We start from the raw sequence: 24,849 nt of genomic DNA, 5'->3' as shown, positions 1-24,849 counted from the left end.
GCAAGGAGGCATTCACTCCGGGGTAGTTTCTGCCAGAGCGCTGCAGAGCGCTCGGCTGCGGCAACCAGCAGCAGACCACAGGCCCGACCCTGATTCCCCAGCGAAGGAAGAGCTTTCCCCGAGGTTTTCGGCACGAAGCGGACCGCGCCTCGCTGCTGCTTCCTCGCTCCGGCTTTGGGCGTTCGCTCTCTCGCGTCAGGGGAGAAGTGCTGCGGGAGAGTCGGTGCTTCTGGGGCCTCGCTTCCCGGGGCCCAGGTGCGGACCCTGGGCTCCCAGGGCCTCGCCGATGTCGGGAGACGCGGCCTCCTCCTTGCAGCAGCGTGTGTCGCCCGGGGTGGCCCCTCTGCGCAGACGGCCTTCTCCCGGGCTCGCCGGGGCCTGGCCTCTTCCTCTCGCGTTCAGGCCGACTCGGGAAGAGGCCTGCGGCTTCCCGCGCAGCGAGGAGAGGCTCCAGGAGCACTGCGCACCGCCCGGGCCCTGGGACGGGGAGCCTGTGGGGGGACTGTCCCCGCGCCTTCCCCGGCCGCCCCTGCCACCCAGAACGCTGCCCCACCCTGGAGGGAGACGGGGGCCGACGGCCCGCTGCTCCAGGGAGCGGTTTCTGCGCGTTCAGGGGCTGGCGCCTGGGAGCCCCCCCAAGGCTGCCCCAGGGACTGCTGGCCGAGGCCCTGCTGTCGCCCTGGGCCTCGAGGCCCAGGACAGGCCTGCCTTCTGCCCAGACTGCTGGCTCAGACCGGAGCACGCGCCCCTGCCCTCGTCGTCCCCCCGTGTCTCCTTAGCAGCCAGGCTTCCGGCGCCGGGCCCCGTGAGTGGGTGACACTTGTCCCCACCCCCCGACCCACTCGGGCTCAGACGGCAGGCTCTCCTGCTTGGCCTCACTTGCCCCAGCGCAATGCCAACGGCTCGGCTGCCCTGCCGGGGCGGCGTGCTGCGCTCTCCCCAGACATGCTCCTGGGGACCGAGGGGACAGGCGTGTCCCTTTTCTGAAGGCCGGTCCCCCAGGCGCGACCGGGCTCCTGTCTGGGGCAGGCGGGATGTCCCGGCAAGGAGGCGTTCACTCCGGGGTAGTTTCTGCCAGAGCGCTGCTGAGCACTCGGCTGCGGCACCCAGCAGCAGCTCACAGACACGACCCTGATTCCCCAGCGAAGGCAGAGCTTTCGCCTAGGTTTTCCGCACGAAGCGGACCGCGCCTCGCTGCTGCTTCCTGGCTCCGGCTTTGGGCGTTCGCTCTCTCGCGTCAGGGGAGAAGTGTTGCGGGAGAGTCGGTGCTTCTGGGGCCTCGCTTCCCGGGGCCCAGGTGCGGACCCTGGGCTCCCAGGGCCTCGCCGATGTCGGGAGACGCGGCCTCCTCCTTGCAGCAGCGTGTGTCGCCCGGGGTGGCCCCTCTGCGCAGACGGCCTTCTCGCGGGCTCGCCGGGGCCTGGCCTCTTCCTCTCGCGTTCAGGCCGACTCGTGAAGAGGCCTGCGGCTTCCCGCGCAGCGAGGAGAGGCTCCAGGAGCACTGCGCACCGCCTGGGCCCTGGGACGGGGAGCCTGTGGGGGGACTGTCCCCGCGCCTTCCCCGGCCGCCCCTGCCACCCAGAACGCTGCCCCACCCTGGAGGGAGACGGGGGCCGACGGCCCGCTGCTCCAGGGAGCGGTTTCTGCGCGTTCAGGGGCTGGCGCCTGGGAGCCCCCCCAAGGCTGCCCCAGGGACTGCTGGCCGAGGCCCTGCTGTCGCCCTGGGCCTCGAGGCCCAGGACAGGCCTGCCTTCTGCCCAGACTGCTGGCTCAGACCGGAGCACGCGCCCCTGCCCTCGTCGTCCCCCCGTGTCTCCTTAGCAGCCAGGCTTCCGGCGCCGGGCCCCGTGAGTGGGTGACACTTGTCCCCACCCCCCGACCCACTCGGGCTCAGACGGCAGGCTCTCCTGCTTGGCCTCACTGGCCCCAGCGCAATGCCAACGGCTCGGCTGCCCTGCCGGGGCGGCGTGCTGCGCTCTCCCCAGACATGCTCCTGGGGACCGAGGGGACAGGCGTGTCCCTTTTCTGAAGGCCGGTCCCCCAGGCGCGACCGGGCTCCTGTCTGGGGCAGGCGGGATGTCCCGGCAAGGAGGCGTTCACTCCGGGGTAGTTTCTGCCAGAGCGCTGCTGAGCACTCGGCTGCGGCACCCAGCAGCAGCTCACAGACACGACCCTGATTCCCCAGCGAAGGCAGAGCTTTCGCCTAGGTTTTCCGCACGAAGCGGACCGCGCCTCGCTGCTGCTTCCTCGCTCCGGCTTTGGGCGTTCGCTCTCTCGCGACAGGGGAGAAGTGTTGCGGGAGAGTCGGTGCTTCTGGGGCCTCGCTTCCCGGGGCCCAGGTGCGGACCCTGGGCTCCCAGGGCCTCGCCGATGTCGGGAGACGCGGCCTCCTCCTTGCAGCAGCGTGTGTCGCCCGGGGTGGCCCCTCTGCGCAGACGGCCTTCTCCCGGGCTCGCCGGGGCCTGGCCTCTTCCTCTCGCGTTCAGGCCGACTCGGGAAGAGGCCTGCGGCGTCCCGCGCAGAGAGGAGAGGCTCCAGGAGCACTGCGCACCGCCCGGGCCCTGGGACGGGGAGCCTGTGGGGGGACTGTCCCTGCGCCGTCCCCGGCCGCGCCTGCCACCCAGAACGCTGCCCCACCCTGGAGGGAGACGGGGGCCGACGGCCCGCTGCTCCAGGGAGCGGTTTCTGCGCGTTCAGGCGTTGGCGCCTGGGAGCCCCCCCAAGGCTGCCCCAGGGACTGCTGGCCGAGGCCCTGCTGTCGCCCTGGGCCTCGAGGCCCAGGACGGGCCTGCCTTCTGCCCAGACTGCTGGCTCAGACCGGAGCACGCGCCCCTGCCCTCGTCGTCCCCCCGTGTCTCCTTAGCAGCCAGGCTTCCGGCGCCGGGCCCCGTGAGTGGGTGACACTTGTCCCCACCCCCCGACCCACTCGGGCTCAGACGGCAGGCTCTCCTGCTTGGCCTCACTGGCCCCAGCGCAATGCCAACGGCTCGGCTGCCCTGCCGGGGCGGCGTGCTGCGCTCTCCCCAGACATGCTCCTGGGGACCGAGGGGACAGGCGTGTCCCTTTTCTGAAGGCCGGTCCCCCAGGCGCGACCGGGCTCCTGTCTGGGGCAGGCGGGATGTCCCGGCAAGGAGGCGTTCACTCCGGGGTAGTTTCTGCCAGAGCGCTGCAGAGCAACTCGGCTGCGGCACCCAGCAGCAGCCCACAGACCCGACCCTGATTCCCCAGCGAAGGCAGAGCTTTCGCCTAGGTTTTCCGCACGAAGCGGACCGCGCCTCGCTGCTGCTTCCTGGCTCCGGCTTTGGGCGTTCGCTCTCTCGCGTCAGGGGAGAAGTGTTGCGGGAGAGTCGGTGCTTCTGGGGCCTCGCTTCCCGGGGCCCAGGTGCGGACCCTGGGCTCCCAGGGCCTCGCCGATGTCGGGAGATGCGGCCTCCTCCTTGCAGCAGCGTGTGTCGCCCGGGGTGGCCCCTCTGCGCAGACGGCCTTCTCCCGGGCTCGCCGGGGCCTGGCCTCTTCCTCTCGCGTTCAGGCCGACTCGGGAAGAGGCCCGCGGCTTCCCGCGCAGCGAGGAGAGGCTCCAGGAGCACTGCGCACCGTCCGGGCCCTGGAAGGGGAGCCTGTGGGGGGACTGTCCCCGCGCCTTCCCCGGCCGCCCCTGCCACCCAGAACGCTGCCCCACCCTGGAGGGAGACGGGGGCCGACGGCCCGCTGCTCCAGGGAGCGGTTTCTGCGCGTTCAGGGGCTGGCGCCTGGGAGCCCCCCCAAGGCTGCCCCAGGGACTGCTGGCCGAGGCCCTGCTGTCGCCCTGGGCCTCGAGGCCCAGGACAGGCCTGCCTTCTGCCCAGACTGCTGGCTCAGACCGGAGCACGCGCCCCTGCCCTCGTCGTCCCCCCGTGTCTCCTTAGCAGCCAGGCTTCCGGCGCCGGGCCCCGTGAGTGGGTGACACTTGTCCCCACCCCCCGACCCACTCGGGCTCAGACGGCAGGCTCTCCTGCTTGGCCTCACTTGCCCCAGCGCAATGCCAACGGCTCGGCTGCCCTGCCGGGGCGGCGTGCTGCGCTCTCCCCAGACATGCTCCTGGGGACCGAGGGGACAGGCGTGTCCCTTTTCTGAAGGCCGGTCACCCAGGCGCGACCGGGCTCCTGTCTGGGGCAGGCGGGATGTCCCGGCAAGGAGGCGTTCACTCCGGGGTAGTTTCTGCCAGAGCGCTGCTGAGCACTCGGCTGCGGCACCCAGCAGCAGCTCACAGACACGACCCTGATTCCCCAGCGAAGGCAGAGCTTTCGCCTAGGTTTTCCGCACGAAGCGGACCGTGCCTCGCTGCTGCTTCCTCGCTCCGGGTTTGGGCGTTCGCTCTCTCGCGACAGGGGAGAAGTGTTGCGGGAGAGTCGGTGCTTCTGGGGCCTCGCTTCCCGGGGCCCAGGTGCGGACCCTGGGCTCCCAGGGCCTCGCCGATGTCGGGAGACGCGGCCTCCTCCTTGCAGCAGCGTGTGTCGCCCGGGGTGGCCCCTCTGCGCAGACGGCCTTCTCCCGGGCTCGCCGGGGCCTGGCCTCTTCCTCTCGCGTTCAGGCCGACTCGGGAAGAAGCCTGCGGCTTCCCGCGCAGCGAGGAGAGGCTCCAGGAGCACTGCGCCCCGCCCGGGCCCTGGGACGGGGAGCCTGTGGGGGGACTGTCCCCGCGCCTTCCCCGGCCGCCCCTGCCACCCAGAACGCTGCCCCACCCTGGAGGGAGACGGGGGCCGACGGCCGGCTGCTCCAGGGAGCGGTTTCTGCGCGTTCAGGGGCTGGCGCCTGGGAGCCCCCCCAAGGCTGCCCCAGGGACTGCTGGCCGAGGCCCTGCTGTCGCCCTGGGCCTCGAGGCCCAGGACAGGCCTGCCTTCTGCCCAGACTGCTGGCTCAGACCGGAGCACGCGCCCCTGCCCTCGTCGTCCCCCCGTGTCTCCTTAGCAGCCAGGCTTCCGGCGCCGGGCCCCGTGAGTGGGTGACACTTGTCCCCACCCCCCGACCCACTCGGGCTCAGACGGCAGGCTCTCCTGCTTGGCCTCACTTGCCCCAGCGCAATGCCAACGGCTCGGCTGCCCTGCCGGGGCGGCGTGCTGCGCTCTCCCCAGACAGGCTCCTGGGGACCGAGGGGACAGGCGTGTCCCTTTTCTGAAGGCCGGTCCCCCAGGCGCGACCGGGCTCCTGTCTGGGGCAGGCGGGATGTCCCGGCAAGGAGGCGTTCACTCCGGGGTAGTTTCTGCCAGAGCGCTGCTGAGCACTCGGCTGCGGCACCCAGCAGCAGCTCACAGACACGACCCTGATTCCCCAGCGAAGGCAGAGCTTTCGCCTAGGTTTTTCGCACGAAGCGGACCGCGCCTCGCTGCTGCTTCCTCGCTCCGGGTTTGGGCGTTCGCTCTCTCGCGACAGGGGAGAAGTGTTGCGGGAGAGTCGGTGCTTCTGGGGCCTCGCTTCCCGGGGCCCAGGTGCGGACCCTGGGCTCCCAGGGCCTCGCCGATGTCGGGAGACGCGGCCTCCTCCTTGCAGCAGCGTGTGTCGCCCGGGGTGGCCCCTCTGCGCAGACGGCCTTCTCCCGGGCTCGCCGGGGCCTGGCCTCTTCCTCTCGCGTTCAGGCCGACTCGGGAAGAGGCCTGCGGCGTCCCGCGCAGAGAGGAGAGGCTCCAGGAGCACTGCGCACCGCCCGGGCCCTGGGACGGGGAGCCTGTGGGGGGACTGTCCCCGCGCCGTCCCCGGCCGCGCCTGCCACCCAGAACGCTGCCCCACCCTGGAGGGAGACGGGGGCCGACGGCCCGCTGCTCCAGGGAGCGGTTTCTGCGCGTTCAGGCGTTGGCGCCTGGGAGCCCCCCCAAGGCTGCCCCAGGGACTGCTGGCCGAGGCCCTGCTGTCGCCCTGGGCCTCGAGGCCCAGGACGGGCCTGCCTTCTGCCCAGACTGCTGGCTCAGACCGGAGCACGCGCCCCTGCCCTCGTCGTCCCCCCGTGTCTCCTTAGCAGCCAGGCTTCCGGCGCCGGGCCCCGTGAGTGGGTGACACTTGTCCCCACCCCCCGACCCACTCGGGCTCAGACGGCAGGCTCTCCTGCTTGGCCTCACTGGCCCCAGCGCAATGCCAACGGCTCGGCTGCCCTGCCGGGGCGGCGTGCTGCGCTCTCCCCAGACATGCTCCTGGGGACCGAGGGGACAGGCGTGTCCCTTTTCTGAAGGCCGGTCCCCCAGGCGCGACCGGGCTCCTGTCTGGGGCAGGCGGGATGTCCCGGCAAGGAGGCGTTCACTCCGGGGTAGTTTCTGCCAGAGCGCTGCAGAGCAACTCGGCTGCGGCACCCAGCAGCAGCCCACAGACCCGACCCTGATTCCCCAGCGAAGGCAGAGCTTTCGCCTAGGTTTTCCGCACGAAGCGGACCGCGCCTCGCTGCTGCTTCCTGGCTCCGGCTTTGGGCGTTCGCTCTCTCGCGTCAGGGGAGAAGTGTTGCGGGAGAGTCGGTGCTTCTGGGGCCTCGCTTCCCGGGGCCCAGGTGCGGACCCTGGGCTCCCAGGGCCTCGCCGATGTCGGGAGATGCGGCCTCCTCCTTGCAGCAGCGTGTGTCGCCCGGGGTGGCCCCTCTGCGCAGACGGCCTTCTCCCGGGCTCGCCGGGGCCTGGCCTCTTCCTCTCGCGTTCAGGCCGACTCGGGAAGAGGCCCGCGGCTTCCCGCGCAGCGAGGAGAGGCTCCAGGAGCACTGCGCACCGTCCGGGCCCTGGAAGGGGAGCCTGTGGGGGGACTGTCCCCGCGCCTTCCCCGGCCGCCCCTGCCACCCAGAACGCTGCCCCACCCTGGAGGGAGACGGGGGCCGACGGCCCGCTGCTCCAGGGAGCGGTTTCTGCGCGTTCAGGGGCTGGCGCCTGGGAGCCCCCCCAAGGCTGCCCCAGGGACTGCTGGCCGAGGCCCTGCTGTCGCCCTGGGCCTCGAGGCCCAGGACAGGCCTGCCTTCTGCCCAGACTGCTGGCTCAGACCGGAGCACGCGCCCCTGCCCTCGTCGTCCCCCCGTGTCTCCTTAGCAGCCAGGCTTCCGGCGCCGGGCCCCGTGAGTGGGTGACACTTGTCCCCACCCCCCGACCCACTCGGGCTCAGACGGCAGGCTCTCCTGCTTGGCCTCACTTGCCCCAGCGCAATGCCAACGGCTCGGCTGCCCTGCCGGGGCGGCGTGCTGCGCTCTCCCCAGACATGCTCCTGGGGACCGAGGGGACAGGCGTGTCCCTTTTCTGAAGGCCGGTCACCCAGGCGCGACCGGGCTCCTGTCTGGGGCAGGCGGGATGTCCCGGCAAGGAGGCGTTCACTCCGGGGTAGTTTCTGCCAGAGCGCTGCTGAGCACTCGGCTGCGGCACCCAGCAGCAGCTCACAGACACGACCCTGATTCCCCAGCGAAGGCAGAGCTTTCGCCTAGGTTTTCCGCACGAAGCGGACCGTGCCTCGCTGCTGCTTCCTCGCTCCGGGTTTGGGCGTTCGCTCTCTCGCGACAGGGGAGAAGTGTTGCGGGAGAGTCGGTGCTTCTGGGGCCTCGCTTCCCGGGGCCCAGGTGCGGACCCTGGGCTCCCAGGGCCTCGCCGATGTCGGGAGACGTGACCTCCTCCGTGCAGCAGCGTGTGTCGCCCGGGGTGGCCCCTCTGCGCAGACGGCCTTCTCCCGGGCTCGCCGGGGCCTGGCCTCTTCCTCTCGCGTTCAGGCCGACTCGGGAAGAGGCCTGCGGCTTCCCGCGCAGCGAGGAGAGGCTCCAGGAGCACTGCGCACCGCCCGGGCCCTGGGACGGGGAGCCTGTGGGGGAACTGTCCCCGCGCCTTCCCCGGCCGCCCCTGCCACCCAGAACGCTGCCCCACCCTGGAGGGAGACGGGGGCCGACGGCCGGCTGCTCCAGGGAGCGGTTTCTGCGCGTTCAGGGGCTGGCGCCTGGGAGCCCCCCCAAGGCTGCCCCAGGGACTGCTGGCCGAGGCCCTGCTGTCGCCCTGGGCCTCGAGGCCCAGGAGAGGCCTGCCTTCTGCCCAGACTGCTGGCTCAGACCGGTGCACGCGCCCCTGCCCTCGTCGTCCCCCCGTGTCTCCTTAGCAGCCAGGCTTCCGGCGCCGGGCCCCGTGAGTGGGTGACACTTGTCCCCACCCCCCGACCCACTCGGGCTCAGACGGCAGGCTCTCCTGCTTGGCCTCACTTGCCCCAGCGCAATGCCAACGGCTCGGCTGCCCTGCCGGGGCGGCGTGCTGCGCTCTCCCCAGACAGGCTCCTGGGGACCGAGGGGACAGGCGTGTCCCTTTTCTGAAGGCCGGTCCCCCAGGCGCGACCGGGCTCCTGTCTGGGGCAGGCGGGATGTCCCGGCAAGGAGGCGTTCACTCCGGGGTAGTTTCTGCCAGAGCGCTGCTGAGCACTCGGCTGCGGCACCCAGCAGCAGCTCACAGACACGACCCTGATTCCCCAGCGAAGGCAGAGCTTTCGCCTAGGTTTTTCGCACGAAGCGGACCGCGCCTCGCTGCTGCTTCCTCGCTCCGGGTTTGGGCGTTCGCTCTCTCGCGACAGGGGAGAAGTGTTGCGGGAGAGTCGGTGCTTCTGGGGCCTCGCTTCCCGGGGCCCAGGTGCGGACCCTGGGCTCCCAGGGCCTCGCCGATGTCGGGAGACGCGGCCTCCTCCTTGCAGCAGCGTGTGTCGCCCGGGGTGGCCCCTCTGCGCAGACGGCCTTCTCCCGGGCTCGCCGGGGCCTGGCCTCTTCCTCTCGCGTTCAGGCCGACTCGGGAAGAGGCCTGCGGCGTCCCGCGCAGAGAGGAGAGGCTCCAGGAGCACTGCGCACCGCCCGGGCCCTGGGACGGGGAGCCTGTGGGGGGACTGTCCCCGCGCCGTCCCCGGCCGCGCCTGCCACCCAGAACGCTGCCCCACCCTGGAGGGAGACGGGGGCCGACGGCCCGCTGCTCCAGGGAGCGGTTTCTGCGCGTTCAGGCGTTGGCGCCTGGGAGCCCCCCCAAGGCTGCCCCAGGGACTGCTGGCCGAGGCCCTGCTGTCGCCCTGGGCCTCGAGGCCCAGGACGGGCCTGCCTTCTGCCCAGACTGCTGGCTCAGACCGGAGCACGCGCCCCTGCCCTCGTCGTCCCCCCGTGTCTCCTTAGCAGCCAGGCTTCCGGCGCCGGGCCCCGTGAGTGGGTGACACTTGTCCCCACCCCCCGACCCACTCGGGCTCAGACGGCAGGCTCTCCTGCTTGGCCTCACTTGCCCCAGCGCAATGCCAACGGCTCGGCTGCCCTGCCGGGGCGGCGTGCTGCGCTCTCCCCAGACATGCTCCTGGGGACCGAGGGGACAGGCGTGTCCCTTTTCTGAAGGCCGGTCCCCCAGGCGCGACCGGGCTCCTGTCTGGGGCAGGCGGGATGTCCCGGCAAGGAGGCGTTCACTCCGGGGTAGTTTCTGCCAGAGCGCTGCAGAGCACTCGGCTGCGGCACCCAGCAGCAGCCCACAGACCCGACCCTGATTCCCCAGCGAAGGCAGAGCTTTCGCCTAGGTTTTCCGCACGAAGCGGACCGCGCCTCGATGCTGCTTCCTGGCTCCGGCTTTGGGCGTTCGCTCTCTCGCGTCAGGGGAGAAGTGTTGCGGGAGAGTCGGTGCTTCTGGGGCCTCGCTTCCCGGGGCCCAGGTGCGGACCCTGGGCTCCCAGGGCCTCGCCGATGTCGGGAGACGTGGCCTCCTCCGTGCAGCAGCGTGTGTCGCCCGGGGTGGCCCCTCTGCGCAGACGGCCTTCTCCCGGGCTCGCCGGGGCCTGGCCTCTTCCTCTCGCGTTCAGGCCGACTCGGGAAGAGGCCTGCGGCTTCCCGCGCAGCGAGGAGAGGCTCCAGGAGCACTGCGCACCGCCCGGGCCCTGGGACGGGGAGCCTGTGGGGGGACTGTCCCCGCGCCTTCCCCGGCCGCCCCTGCCACCCAGAACGCTGCCCCACCCTGGAGGGAGACGGGGGCCGACGGCCGGCTGCTCCAGGGAGCGGTTTCTGCGCGTTCAGGGGCTGGCGCCTGGGAGCCCCCCCAAGGCTGCCCCAGGGACTGCTGGCCGAGGCCCTGCTGTCGCCCTGGGCCTCGAGGCCCAGGACAGGCCTGCCTTCTGCCCAGACTGCTGGCTCAGACCGGAGCACGCGCCCCTGCCCTCGTCGTCCCCCCGTGTCTCCTTAGCAGCCAGGCTTCCGGCGCCGGGCCCCGTGAGTGGGTGACACTTGTCCCCACCCCCCGACCCACTCGGGCTCAGTCGGCAGGCTCTCCTGCTTGGCCTCACTTGCCCCAGCGCAATGCCAACGGCTCGGCTGCCCTGCCGGGGCGGCGTGCTGCGCTCTCCCCAGACATGCTCCTGGGGACCGAGGGGACAGGCGTGTCCCTTTTCTGAAGGCCGGTCACCCAGGCGCGACCGGGCTCCTGTCTGGGGCAGGCGGGATGTCCCGGCAAGGAGGCGTTCACTCCGGGGTAGTTTCTGCCAGAGCGCTGCTGAGCACTCGGCTGCGGCACCCAGCAGCAGCTCACAGACACGACCCTGATTCCCCAGCGAAGGCAGAGCTTTCGCCTAGGTTTTCCGCACGAAGCGGACCGTGCCTCGCTGCTGCTTCCTCGCTCCGGGTTTGGGCGTTCGCTCTCTCGCGACAGGGGAGAAGTGTTGCGGGAGAGTCGGTGCTTCTGGGGCCTCGCTTCCCGGGGCCCAGGTGCGGACCCTGGGCTCCCAGGGCCTCGCCGATGTCGGGAGACGTGACCTCCTCCGTGCAGCAGCGTGTGTCGCCCGGGGTGGCCCCTCTGCGCAGACGGCCTTCTCCCGGGCTCGCCGGGGCCTGGCCTCTTCCTCTCGCGTTCAGGCCGACTCGGGAAGAGGCCTGCGGCTTCCCGCGCAGCGAGGAGAGGCTCCAGGAGCACTGCGCACCGCCCGGGCCCTGGGACGGGGAGCCTGTGGGGGAACTGTCCCCGCGCCTTCCCCGGCCGCCCCTGCCACCCAGAACGCTGCCCCACCCTGGAGGGAGACGGGGGCCGACGGCCGGCTGCTCCAGGGAGCGGTTTCTGCGCGTTCAGGGGCTGGCGCCTGGGAGCCCCCCCAAGGCTGCCCCAGGGACTGCTGGCCGAGGCCCTGCTGTCGCCCTGGGCCTCGAGGCCCAGGAGAGGCCTGCCTTCTGCCCAGACTGCTGGCTCAGACCGGTGCACGCGCCCCTGCCCTCGTCGTCCCCCCGTGTCTCCTTAGCAGCCAAGCTTCCGGCGCCGGGCCCCGTGAGTGGGTGACACTTGTCCCCACCCCCCGACCCACTCGGGCTCAGACGGCAGGCTCTCCTGCTTGGCCTCACTTGCCCCAGCGCAATGCCAACGGCTCGGCTGCCCTGCCGGGGCGGCGTGCTGCGCTCTCCCCAGACAGGCTCCTGGGGACCGAGGGGACAGGCGTGTCCCTTTTCTGAAGGCCGGTCCCCCAGGCGCGACCGGGCTCCTGTCTGGGGCAGGCGGGATGTCCCGGCAAGGAGGCGTTCACTCCGGGGTAGTTTCTGCCAGAGCGCTGCTGAGCACTCGGCTGCGGCACCCAGCAGCAGCTCACAGACACGACCCTGATTCCCCAGCGAAGGCAGAGCTTTCGCCTAGGTTTTTCGCACGAAGCGGACCGCGCCTCGCTGCTGCTTCCTCGCTCCGGGTTTGGGCGTTCGCTCTCTCGCGACAGGGGAGAAGTGTTGCGGGAGAGTCGGTGCTTCTGGGGCCTCGCTTCCCGGGGCCCAGGTGCGGACCCTGGGCTCCCAGGGCCTCGCCGATGTCGGGAGACGCGGCCTCCTCCTTGCAGCAGCGTGTGTCGCCCGGGGTGGCCCCTCTGCGCAGACGGCCTTCTCCCGGGCTCGCCGGGGCCTGGCCTCTTCCTCTCGCGTTCAGGCCGACTCGGGAAGAGGCCTGCGGCGTCCCGCGCAGAGAGGAGAGGCTCCAGGAGCACTGCGCACCGCCCGGGCCCTGGGACGGGGAGCCTGTGGGGGGACTGTACCCGCGCCGTCCCCGGCCGCGCCTGCCACCCAGAACGCTGCCCCACCCTGGAGGGAGACGGGGGCCGACGGCCCGCTGCTCCAGGGAGCGGTTTCTGCGCGTTCAGGCGTTGGCGCCTGGGAGCCCCCCCAAGGCTGCCCCAGGGACTGCTGGCCGAGGCCCTGCTGTCGCCCTGGGCCTCGAGGCCCAGGACGGGCCTGCCTTCTGCCCAGACTGCTGGCTCAGACCGGAGCACGCGCCCCTGCCCTCGTCGTCCCCCCGTGTCTCCTTAGCAGCCAGGCTTCCGGCGCCGGGCCCCGTGAGTGGGTGACACTTGTCCCCACCCCCCGACCCACTCGGGCTCAGACGGCAGGCTCTCCTGCTTGGCCTCACTGGCCCCAGCGCAATGCCAACGGCTCGGCTGCCCTGCCGGGGCGGCGTGCTGCGCTCTCCCCAGACATGCTCCTGGGGACCGAGGGGACAGGCGTGTCCCTTTTCTGAAGGCCGGTCCCCCAGGCGCGACCGGGCTCCTGTCTGGGGCAGGCGGGATGTCCCGGCAAGGAGGCGTTCACTCCGGGGTAGTTTCTGCCAGAGCGCTGCAGAGCACTCGGCTGCGGCACCCAGCAGCAGCCCACAGACCCGACCCTGATTCCCCAGCGAAGGCAGAGCTTTCGCCTATGTTTTCCGCACGAAGCGGACCGCGCCTCGCTGCTGCTTCCTGGCTCCGGCTTTGGGCGTTCGCTCTCTCGCGTCAGGGGAGAAGTGTTGCGGGAGAGTCGGTGCTTCTGGGGCCTCGCTTCCCGGGGCCCAGGTGCGGACCCTGGGCTCCCAGGGCCTCGCCGATGTCGGGAGACGTGGCCTCCTCCGTGCAGCAGCGTGTGTCGCCCGGGGTGGCCCCTCTGCGCAGACGGCCTTCTCCCGGGCTCGCCGGGGCCTGGCCTCTTCCTCTCGCGTTCAGGCCGACTCGGGAAGAGGCCTGCGGCTTCCCGCGCAGCGAGGAGAGGCTCCAGGAGCACTGCGCACCGCCCGGGCCCTGGGACGGGGAGCCTGTGGGGGGACTGTCCCCGCGCCTTCCCCGGCCGCCCCTGCCACCCAGAACGCTGCCCCACCCTGGAGGGAGACGGGGGCCGACGGTCGGCTGCTCCAGGGAGCGGTTTCTGCGCGTTCAGGGGCTGGCGCCTGGGAGCCCCCCCAAGGCTGCCCCAGGGACTGCTGGCCGAGGCCCTGCTGTCGCCCTGGGCCTCTAGGCCCAGGACAGGCCTGCCTTCTGCCCAGACTGCTGGCTCAGACCGGAGCACGCGCCCCTGCCCTCGTCGTCCCCCCGTGTCTCCTTAGCAGCCAGGCTTCCGGCGCCGGGCCCCGTGAGTGGGTGACACTTGTCCCCACCCCCCGACCCACTCGGGCTCAGACGGCAGGCTCTCCTGCTTGGCCTCACTTGCCCCAGCGCAATGCCAACGGCTCGGCTGCCCTGCCGGGGCGGCGTGCTGCGCTCTCCCCAGACAGGCTCCTGGGGACCGAGGGGACAGGCGTGTCCCTTTTCTGAAGGCCGGTCCCCCAGGCGCGACCGGGCTCCTGTCTGGGGCAGGCGGGATGTCCCGGCAAGGAGGCGTTCACTCCGGGGTAGTTTCTGCCAGAGCGCTGCTGAGCACTCGGCTGCGGCACCCAGCAGCAGCTCACAGACACGACCCTGATTCCCCAGCGAAGGCAGAGCTTTCGCCTAGGTTTTTCGCACGAAGCGGACCGCGCCTCGCTGCTGCTTCCTCGATCCGGGTTTGGGCGTTCGCTCTCTCGCGACAGGGGAGAAGTGTTGCGGGAGAGTCGGTGCTTCTGGGGCCTCGCTTCCCGGGGCCCAGGTGTGGACCCTGGGCTCCCAGGGCCTCGCCGATGTCGGAAGACGTGGCCTCCTCCGTGCAGCAGCGTGTGTCGCCCGGGGTGGCCCCTCTGCGCAGACGGCCTTCTCCCGGGCTCGCCGGGGCCTGGCCTCTTCCTCTCGCGTTCAGGCCGACTCGGGAAGAGGCCTGCGGCTTCCCGCGCAGCGAGGAGAGGCTCCAGGAGCACTGCGCACCGCCCGGGCCCTGGGACGGGGAGCCTGTGGGGGGACTGTCCCCGCGCCTTCCCCGGCCGCCCCTGCCACCCAGAACGCTGCCCCACCCTGGAGGGAGACGGGGGCCGACGGCCGGCTGCTCCAGGGAGCGGTTTCTGCGCGTTCAGGGGCTGGCGCCTGGGAGCCCCCCCCAAGGCTGCCCCAGGGACTGCTGGCCGAGGCCCTGCTGTCGCCCTGGGCCTCGAGGCCCAGGACAGGCCTGCCTTCTGCCCAGACTGCTGGCTCAGACCGGAGCACGCGCCCCTGCCCTCGTCGTCCCCCCGTGTCTCCTTAGCAGCCAGGCTTCCGGCGCCGGGCCCCGTGAGTGGGTGACACTTGTCCCCACCCCCCGACCCACTCGGGCTCAGACGGCAGGCTCTCCTGCTTGGCCTCACTTGCCCCAGCGCAATGCCAACGGCTCGGCTGCCCTGCCGGGGCGGCGTGCTGCGCTCTCCCCAGACATGCTCCTGGGGACCGAGGGGACAGGCGTGTCCCTTTTCTGAAGGCCGGTCCCCCAGGCGCGACCGGGCTCCTGTCTGGGGCAGGCGGGATGTCCCGGCAAGGAGGCGTTCACTCCGGGCTAGTTTCTGCCAGAGCGCTGCTGAGCACTCGGCTGCGGCACCCAGCAGCAGCTCACAGACACGACCCTGATTCCCCAGCGAAGGCAGAGCTTTCGCCTAGGTTTTCCGCACGAAGCGGACCGCGCCTCGCTGCTGCTTCCTCGCTCCGGGTTTGGGCGTTCGCTCTCTCGCGACAGGGGAGAAGTGTTGCGGGAGAGTCGGTGCTTCTGGGGCCTCGCTTCCCGGGGCCCAGGTGCGGACCCTGGGCTCCCAGGGCCTCGCCGATGTCGGGAGACGCGGCCTCCTCCTTGCAGCAGCGTGTGTCGCCCGGGGTGGCCCCTCTGCGCAGACGGCCTTCTCCCGGGCTCGCCGGGTCCTGGCCTCTTCCTCTTGCGTTCAGGCCGACCGGGAATAGACCTGCGGCTTCCCGCGCAGAGAGGAGAGGCTCCAGGAGCACTGCGCACCGCCCGGGCCCTGGGACGGGGAGCCTGTGGGGGGACTGTCCCCGCGCCTTCCCCGGCCGCCCCTGCCACCCAGAACGCTGCCCCACCCTGGAGGGAGACGGGGGCCGACGGCCCGCTGCTCCAGGGAGTGGTTTCTGCGCTTTCAGGTGCTGGCGCCTGGGAGCCCCCCCAAGGCTGCCCCAGGGACTGCTGGCCGAGGCCCTGCTGTCGCCCTGGGCCTCGAGGCCCAGGACGGGCCTGCCTTCTGCCCAGACTGCTGGCTCAGACCGTGGCACGCGCCCCTGCCCTCATCATCCCCCCGTGTCTCCTTGGCAGCCAGGCTTCCGGCGCCGGGCCCCGTGAGTGGGTGACACTTGTCCCCACCCCCCGACCCACTCGGGCTCAGACGGCAGGCTCTCCTGCTTGGCCTCACTTGCCCCAGCGCAATGCCAACGGCTCGGCTGCCCTGCCGGGGCGGCGTGCTGCGCTCTCCCCAGACATGCTCCTGGGGACCGAGGGGACAGGCGTGTCCCTTTTCTGAAGGCCGGTCCCCCAGGCGCGACCGGGCTCCTGTCTGGGGCAGGCGGGATGTCCCGGCAAGGAGGCGTTCACTCCGGGGTAGTTTCTGCCAGAGCGCTGCAGAGCACTCGGCTGCGGCACCCAGCAGCAGCCCACAGACCCGACCCTGATTCCCCAGCGAAGGCAGAGCTTTCGCCTAGGTTGTCCGCACGAAGCGGACCGCGCCTCGCTGCTGCTTCCTGGCTCCTGCTTTGGGCGTTCGCTCTCTCGCGTCAGGGGAGAAGTGTTGCGGGAGAGTCGGTGCTTCTGGGGCCTCGCTTCCCGGGGCCCAGGTGCGGACCCTGGGCTCCCAGGGCCTCGCCGATGTCGGGAGACGTGGCCTCCTCCGTGCAGCAGCGTGTGTCGCCCGGGGTGGCCCCTCTGCGCAGACGGCCTTCTCCCGGGCTCGCCGGGGCCTGGCCTCTTCCTCTCGCGTTCAGGCCGACTCGGGAAGAGGCCTGCGGCTTCCCGCGCAGCGAGGAGAGGCTCCAGGAGCACTGCGCACCGCCCGGGCCCTGGGACGGGGAGCCTGTGGGGGGACTGTCCCCGCGCCTTCCCCGGCCGCCCCTGCCACCCAGAACGCTGCCCCACCCTGGAGGGAGACGGGGGCCGACGGCCGGCTGCTCCAGGGAGCGGTTTCTGCGCGTTCAGGGGCTGGCGCCTGGGAGCCCCCCCAAGGCTGCCCCAGGGACTGCTGGCCGAGGCCCTGCTGTCGCCCTGGGCCTCGAGGCCCAGGACAGGCCTGCCTTCTGCCCAGACTGCTGGCTCAGACCGGAGCACGCGCCCCTGCCCTCGTCGTCCCCCCGTGTCTCCTTAGCAGCCAGGCTTCCGGCGCCGGGCCCCGTGAGTGGGTGACACTTGTCCCCACCCCCCGACCCACTCGGGCTCAGACGGCAGGCTCTCCTGCTTGGCCTCACTTGCCCCAGCGCAATGCCAACGGCTCGGCTGCCCTGCCGGGGCGGCGTGCTGCGCTCTCCCCAGACAGGCTCCTGGGGACCGAGGGGACAGGCGTGTCCCTTTTCTGAAGGCCGGTCCCCCAGGCGCGACCGGGCTCCTGTCTGGGGCAGGCGGGATGTCCCGGCAAGGAGGCGTTCACTCCGGGGTAGTTTCTGCCAGAGCGCTGCTGAGCACTCGGCTGCGGCACCCAGCAGCAGCTCACAGACACGACCCTGATTCCCCAGCGAAGGCAGAGCTTTCGCCTAGGTTTTTCGCACGAAGCGGACCGCGCCTCGCTGCTGCTTCCTCGATCCGGGTTTGGGCGTTCGCTCTCTCACGACAGGGGAGAAGTGTTGCGGGAGAGTCGGTGCTTCTGGGGCCTCGCTTCCCGGGGCCCAGGTGTGGACCCTGGGCTCCCAGGGCCTCGCCGATGTCGGAAGACGTGGCCTCCTCCGTGCAGCAGCGTGTGTCGCCCGGGGTGGCCCCTCTGCGCAGACGGCCTTCTCCCGGGCTCGCCGGGGCCTGGCCTCTTCCTCTCGCGTTCAGGCCGACTCGGGAAGAGGCCTGCGGCTTCCCGCGCAGCGAGGAGAGGCTCCAGGAGCACTGCGCACCGCCCGGGCCCTGGGACGGGGAGCCTGTGGGGGGACTGTCCCCGCGCCTTCCCCGGCCGCCCCTGCCACCCAGAACGCTGCCCCACCCTGGAGGGAGACGGGGGCCGACGGCCGGCTGCTCCAGGGAGCGGTTTCTGCGCGTTCAGGGGCTGGCGCCTGGGAGCCCCCCCAAGGCTGCCCCAGGGACTGCTGGCCGAGGCCCTGCTGTCGCCCTGGGCCTCGAGGCCCAGGACAGGCCTGCCTTCTGCCCAGACTGCTGGCTCAGACCGGAGCACGCGCCCCTGCCCTCGTCGTCCCCCCGTGTCTCCTTAGCAGCCAGGCTTCCGGCGCCGGGCCCCGTGAGTGGGTGACACTTGTCCCCACCCCCCGACCCACTCGGGCTCAGACGGCAGGCTCTCCTGCTTGGCCTCACTTGCCCCAGCGCAATGCCAACGGCTCGGCTGCCCTGCCGGGGCGGCGTGCTGCGCTCTCCCCAGACAGGCTCCTGGGGACCGAGGGGACAGGCGTGTCCCTTTTCTGAAGGCCGGTCCCCCAGGCGCGACCGGGCTCCTGTCTGGGGCAGGCGGGATGTCCCGGCAAGGAGGCGTTCACTCCGGGGTAGTTTCTGCCAGAGCGCTGCTGAGCACTCGGCTGCGGCACCCAGCAGCAGCTCACAGACACGACCCTGATTCCCCAGCGAAGGCATAGCTTTCGCCTAGGTTTTCCGCACGAAGCGTACCGCGCCTCGCTGCTGCTTCCTCGCTCCGGGTTTGGGCGTTCGCTCTCTCGCGACAGGGGAGAAGTGTTGCGGGAGAGTCGGTGCTTCTGGGGCCTCGCTTCCCGGGGCCCAGGTGCGGACCCTGGGCTCCCAGGGCCTCGCCGATGTCGGGAGACGCGGCCTCCTCCTTGCAGCAGCGTGTGTCGCCCGGGGTGGCCCCTCTGCGCAGACGGCCTTCTCCCGGGCTCGCCGGGTCCTGGCCTCTTCCTCTTGCGTTCAGGCCGACCGGGAATAGACCTGCGGCTTCCCGCGCAGAGAGGAGAGGCTCCAGGAGCACTGCGCACCGCCCGGGCCCTGGGACGGGGAGCCTGTGGGGGGACTGTCCCCGCGCCTTCCCCGGCCGCCCCTGCCACCCAGAACGCTGCCCCACCCTGGAGGGAGACGGGGGCCGACGGCCCGCTGCTCCAGGGAGTGGTTTCTGCGCTTTCAGGTGCTGGCGCCTGGGAGCCCCCCCAAGGCTGCCCCAGGGACTGCTGGCCGAGGCCCTGCTGTCGCCCTGGGCCTCGAGGCCCAGGACGGGCCTGCCTTCTGCCCAGACTGCTGGCTCAGACCGTGGCACGCGCCCCTGCCCTCATCATCCCCCCGTGTCTCCTTGGCAGCCAGGCTTCCGGCGCCGGGCCCCGTGAGTGGGTGACACTTGTCCCCACCCCCCGACCCACTCGGGCTCAGACGGCAGGCTCTCCTGCTTGGCCTCACTTGCCCCAGCGCAATGCCAACGGCTCGGCTGCCCTGCCGGGGCGGCGTGCTGCGCTCTCCCCAGACATGCTCCTGGGGACCGAGGGGACAGGCGTGTCCCTTTTCTGAAGGCCGGTCCCCCAGGCGCGACCGGGCTCCTGTCTGGGGCAGGCGGGATGTCCCGGCAAGGAGGCGTTCACTCCGGGCTAGTTTCTGCCAGAGCGCTGCTGAGCACTCGGCTGCGGCACCCAGCAGCAGCTCACAGACACGACCCTGATTCCCCAGCGAAGGCAGAGCTTTCGCCTAGGTTTTCCGCACGAAGCGGACCGCGCCTCGCTGCTGCTTCCTCGCTCCGGGTTTGGGCGTTCGCTCTCTCGCGACAGGGGAGAAGTGTTGCGGGAGAGTCGGTGCTTCTGGGGCCTCGCTTCCCGGGGCCCAGGTGCGGACCCTGGGCTCCCAGGGCCTCGCCGATGTCGGGAGACGCGGCCTCCTCCTTGCAGCAGCGTGTGTCGCCCGGGGTGGCCCCTCTGCGCAGACGGCCTTCTCCCGGGCTCGCCGGGGCCTGGCCTCTTCCTCTCGCGTTCAGGCCGACTCGGGAAGAGGCCTGCGGCTTCCCGCGCAGCGAGGAGAGGCTCCAGGAGCACTGCGCACCGCCCGGGCCCTGGGACGGGGAGCCTGTGGGGGGACTGTCCCCGCGCCTTCCCCGGCCGCCCCTGCCACCCAGAACGCTGCCCCACCCTGGAGGGAGACGGGGGCCGACGGCCGGCTGCTCCAGGGAGCGGTTTCTGCGCGTTCAGGGGCTGGCGCCTGGGAGCCCCCCCAAGGCTGCCCCAGGGACTGCTGGCCGAGGCCCTGCTGTCGCCCTGGGCCTCGAGGCCCAGGACAGGCCTGCCTTCTGCCCAGACTGCTGGCTCAGACCGGAGCACGCGCCCCTGCCCTCGTCGTCCCCCCGTGTCTCCTTAGCAGCCAGGCTTCCGGCGCCGGGCCCCGTGAGTGGGTGACACTTGTCCCCACCCCCCGACCCACTCGGGCTCAGACGGCAGGCTCTCCTGCTTGGCCTCACTTGCCCCAGCGCAATGCCAACGGCTCGGCTGCCCTGCCGGGGCGGCGTGCTGCGCTCTCCCCAGACATGCTCCTGGGGACCGAGGGGACAGGCGTGTCCCTTTTCTGAAGGCCGGTCACCCAGGCGCGACCGGGCTCCTGTCTGGGGCAGGCGGGATGTCCCGGCAAGGAGGCGTTCACTCCGGGGTAGTTTCTGCCAGAGCGCTGCAGAGCACTCGGCTGCGGCACCCAGCAGCAGCCCACAGACCCGACCCTGATTCCCCAGCGAAGGCAGAGCTTTCGCCTAGGTTTTCCGCACGAAGCGGACCGCGCCTCGCTGCTGCTTCCTGGCTCCGGCTTTGGGCGTTCGCTCTCTCGCGTCAGGGGAGAAGTGTTGCGGGAGAGTCGGTGCTTCTGGGGCCTCGCTTCCCGGGGCCCAGGTGCGGACCCTGGGCTCCCAGGGCCTCGCCGATATCGGGAGACGCGGCCTCCTCCGTGCAGCAGCGTGTGTCGCCCGGGGTGGCCCCTCTGAGCAGACGGCCTTCTCGCGGGCTCGCCGGGGCCTGGCCTCTTCCTCTCGCGTTCAGGCCGACTCGGGAAGAGGCCCGCGTCTTCCCGTGCAGAGAGGAGAGGCTCCAGGAGCACTGCGCACCGCTCGGGCCCTGGGACGGGGAGCCTGTGGGGGGACTGTCCCCGCGCCTTCCCCGGCCGCCCCTGCCACCCAGAAAGCTGCCCCACCCTGGAGGGAGACGGGGGCCGACGGCCCGCTGCTCCAAGGAGCGGTTTCTGCGCGTTCAGGGGCTGGCGCCTGGGAGCCCCCCCAAGGCTGCCCCAGGGACTTGTGGCCGAGGCCCTGCTGTCGCCCTGGGCCTCGAGGCCCAGGACAGGCCTGCCTTCTTCCCAGACTGCTGGCTCAGACCGGGGCCCGCGCCCCTGCCCACGTCGTCCTCCCGTGTCTCCTTAGCAGCCAGGCTTCCGGCGCCGGGCCCCGTGAGTGGGTGACACTTGTCCCCACCCCCCGACCCACTCGGGCTCAGACGGCAGGCTCTCCTGCTTGGCTTCACTTGCCCCAGCGCCATGCCAACGGCTCGGCTGCCCTGCCGGGGCAAGGTGCTGCGCTCTACCCAGACAGGCTCCTGGGGACCAAGGGGACAGGCGTGTCCCTTTTCTGCAGGCTGGTCCCCCAGGCGCGACCGGGCTCCAGTCTGGGGGAGGCGGGATGTCCCGGCAAGGAGGCGTTCACTCCGGAGTAGTTTCTGCCAGAGCGCTGCAGAGCGCTCGGCTGCGGCAACCAGCAGCAGACCACAGGCCCGACCCTGATTCCCCAGTGAAGGCAGAGCTTTCCCCGAGGTTTTCGGCACGAAGCGGACCGCGCCTCGCTGCTGTTTCCTCGCTCTGACTTTGGGCGTTCGCTCTCTCGCGTCAGGGGAGAAGTGCTGCGGGAGAGTCGGTGCTTCTGGGGCCTCGCTTCCCGGGGCCCAGGTGCGGACCCTGGGCTCCCAGGGCCTCGCCATGTCGGGAGACGCGGCCTCCCCCGTGCAGCAGCGTGTGTCGCCCGGGGTGGCCCCTCTGCGCAGACGGCCTTCTCCCGGGCTGCCGGGGCCTGGCCTCTTCCTCTCGCGTTCAGGCCGACTCGGGAAGAGGCCCGCGTCTTCCCGCGCAGAGAGGAGAGGCTCCAGGAGCACTGCGCACCGCCCGGGCCCTGGGACGGGGAGCCTGTGGGGGGACTGTCCCCGTGTCTTCCCCGGCCGCCCCTGCCACCCAGAAAGCTGCCCCACCCTGGAGGGAGACGGGGGCCGACGGCCCGCTGCTCCAAGGAGCGGTTTCTGCGCGTTCAGGGGCTGGCGCCTGGGAGCCCCCCCAAGGCTGCCCCAGGGACTGGTGGCCGAGGCCCTGCTGTCGCCCTGGGCCTCGAGGCCCAGGACAGGCCTGCCTTCTGCCCAGACTGCTGGCTCAGACCGGGGCCCGCGCCCCTGCCACGTCGTCCTCCCGTGTCTCCTTAGCAGCCAGGCTTCCGGCGCCGGGCCCCGTGAGTGGGTGACACTTGTCCCCACCCCCCGACCCACTCGGGCTCAGACGGCAGGCTCTCCTGCTTGGCCTCACTTGCCCCAGCGCAATGCCAACGGCTCGGCTGCCCTGCCGGGGCGGCGTGCTGCGCTCTCCCCAGACATGCTCCTGGGGACCGAGGGGACAGGCGTGTCCCTTTTCTGAAGGCCGGTCCCCCAGGCGCGACCGGGCTCCTGTCTGGGGCAGGCGGGATGTCCCGGCAAGGAGGCGTTCACTCCGTGGTAGTTTCTGCCAGAGCGCTGCTGAGCACTCGGCTGCGGCACCCAGCAGCAGCCAACGGACCCGACCCTGATTCCCCAGCGAAGGCATAGCTTTCGCCTAGGTTTTCCGCACGAAGCGGACCGCGCCTCGCTGCTGCTTCCTCGCTCCGGCTTTGGGCGTTCGCTCTCTCGCGTCAGGGGAGATGTGTGGCGGGAGAGTCGGTGCTTCTGGGGCCTCGCTTCCCGGGGCCCCGGTGCGGACCCTGGGCTCCCAGGGCCTCGCCGATGTCGGGAGACGCGGCCTCCTCCTTGCAGCAGCGTGTGTCGCCCGGGGTGGCCCCTCTGCGCAGACGGCCTTCTCCCGGGCTCGCCGGGGCCTGGCCTCTTCCTCTCGCGTTCAGGCCGACTCGGGAAGAGGCCTGCGGCTTCCCGCGCAGCGAGGAGAGGCTCCAGGAGCACTGCGCACCGCCCGGGCCGTGGGACGGGGAGCCTGTGGGGGGACTGTCCCCGCGCCGTCCCCGGCCACGCCTGCCACCCAGAACGCTGCCCCACCCTGGAGGGAGACGGGGGCCGACGGCCGGCTGCTCCAGGGAGCGGTTTCTGCGCGTTCAGGGGCTGGCGCCTGGGAGCCCCCCCAAGGCTGCCCCAGGGACTGCTGGCCGAGGCCCTGCTGTCGCCCTGGGCCTCGAGGCCCAGGACAGGCCTGCCTTCTGCCCAGACTGCTGGCTCAGACCGGAGCACGCGCCCCTGCCCTCGTCGTCCCCCCGTGTCTCCTTAGCAGCCAGGCTTCCGGCGCCGGGCCCCGTGAGTGGGTGACACTTGTCCCCACCCCCCGACCCACTCGGGCTCAGACGGCAGGCTCTCCTGCTTGGCCTCACTTGCCCCAGCGCAATGCCAACGGCTCGGCTGCCCTGCCGGGGCGGCGTGCTGCGCTCTCCCCAGACAGGCTCCTGGGGACCGAGGGGACAGGCGTGTCCCTTTTCTGAAGGCCGGTCCCCCAGGCGCGACCGGGCTCCTGTCTGGGGCAGGCGGGATGTCCCGGCAAGGAGGCGTTCACTCCGGGGTAGTTTCTGCCAGAGCGCTGCTGAGCACTCGGCTGCGGCACCCAGCAGCAGCTCACAGACACGACCCTGATTCCCCAGCGAAGGCAGAGCGTTCGCCTAGGTTTTCCGCACGAAGCGGACCGCGCCTCGCTGCTGCTTCCTCGCTCCGGCTTTGGGCGTTCGCTCTCTCGCGACAGGGGAGAAGTGTTGCGGGAGAGTCGGTGCTTCTGGGGCCTCGCTTCCCGGGGCCCAGGTGCGGACCCTGGGCTCCCAGGGCCTCGCCGATGTCGGGAGACGCGGCCTCCTCCTTGCAGCAGCGTGTGTCGCCCGGGGTGGCCCCTCTGAGCAGACGGCCTTCTCCCGGGCTCGCCGGGGCCTGGCCTCTTCCTCTCGCGTTCAGGCCGACTCGGGAAGAGGCCTGCGGCGTCCCGGGCAGAGAGGAGAGGCTCCAGGAGCACTGCGCACCGCCCGGACCCTGGGACGGGGAGCCTGTGGGGGGACTGTCCCCGCGCCGTCCCCGGCCGCCCCTGCCACCCAGAACGCTGCCCCACCCTGGACGGAGACGGGGGCCGACGGCCCGCTGCTCCAGGGAGCGGTTTCTGCGCGTTCAGGCGTTGGCGCCTGGGAGCCCCCCCAAGGCTGCCCCAGGGACTGCTGGCCGAGGCCCTGCTGTCGCCCTGGGCCTCGAGGCCCAGGACGGGCCTGCCTTCTGCCCAGACTGCTGGCTCAGACCGGAGCACGCGCCCCTGCCCTCGTCGTCCCCCCGTGTCTCCTTAGCAGCCAGGCTTCCGGCGCCGGGCCCCGTGAGTGGGTGACACTTGTCCCCACCCCCCGACCCACTCGGGCTCAGACGGCAGGCTCTCCTGCTTGGCCTCACTTGCCCCAGCGCAATGCCAACGGCTCGGCTGCCCTGCCGGGGCGGCGTGCTGCGCTCTCCCCAGACATGCTCCTGGGGACCGAGGGGACAGGCGTGTCCCTTTTCTGAAGGCTGATCCCCTAGGCGCGGCCGGGCTCCAGTCTGGGGCAGGCGGGATGTCCCGGCAAGGAGGCGTTCACTCCGGGATAGTTTCTGGCAGAGCGCTGCAGAGCGCTCGGCTGCGGCAACCAGCAGCAGCCCACAGGCCCGACCCTGATTCCCCAGCGAAGGCAGAGCTTTCGCCGAGGTTTTCGGCACGAAGCGGACCGCGCCTCGCTGCTGCTTCCTCGCTCCGGCTTTGGGCGTTCGCTCTCTCGCGTCAGGGGAGAAGTGTTGCGGGAGAGTCGGTGCTTCTGGGGCCTCGCTTCCCGGGGCCCCGGTGCGGACCCTGGGCTCCCAGGGCCTCGCCGATGTCGGGAGACGCGGCCTCCTCCTTGCAGCAGCGTGTGTTGCCCGGGGTGGCCCCTCTGCGCAGACGGCCTTCTCCCGGGCTCGCCGGGGCCTGGCCTCTTCCTCTCGCGTTCAGGCCGACTCGGGAAGAGGCCCGCGTATTCCCGCGCAGAGAGGAGAGGCTCCAGGAGCACTGCGCACCGCCCGGGCCCTGGGACGGGGAGCCTGTGGGGGGACTGTCCCCGCGCCTTCCCCGGCCGCCCCTGCCACCCAGAACGCTGCCCCACCCTGGAGGGAGACGGGGGCCGACGGCCCGCTGCTCCAGGGAGCGGTTTCTGCGCGTTCAGGGGCTGGCGCCTGGGAGCCCCCCCAAGGCTGCCCCAGGGACTGGTGGCCGAGGCCCTGCTGTCGCCCTGGGCCTCGAAGCCCAGGACAGGCCGGCCTTCTGCCCAGACTGCTGGCTCAGACCGGGGCCCGTGCCCCTGCCCACGTCGTCCTCCCGTGTCTCCTTAGCAGGCAGGCTTCCGGCGCCGCGCCCCGTGAGTGGGTGACACTTGTCCCCACCCCCCGACCCACTCGGGCTCAGACGGCAGGCTCTCCTGCTTGGCCTCACTTGCCCCA

This window comes from Martes martes (genome assembly GCF_963455335.1).
Source record: "Martes martes genome assembly, chromosome: 11".
NCBI classification, from domain to species: Eukaryota; Metazoa; Chordata; class Mammalia; order Carnivora; family Mustelidae; genus Martes; species Martes martes.
This window is presented reverse-complemented; position numbering follows the sequence as displayed.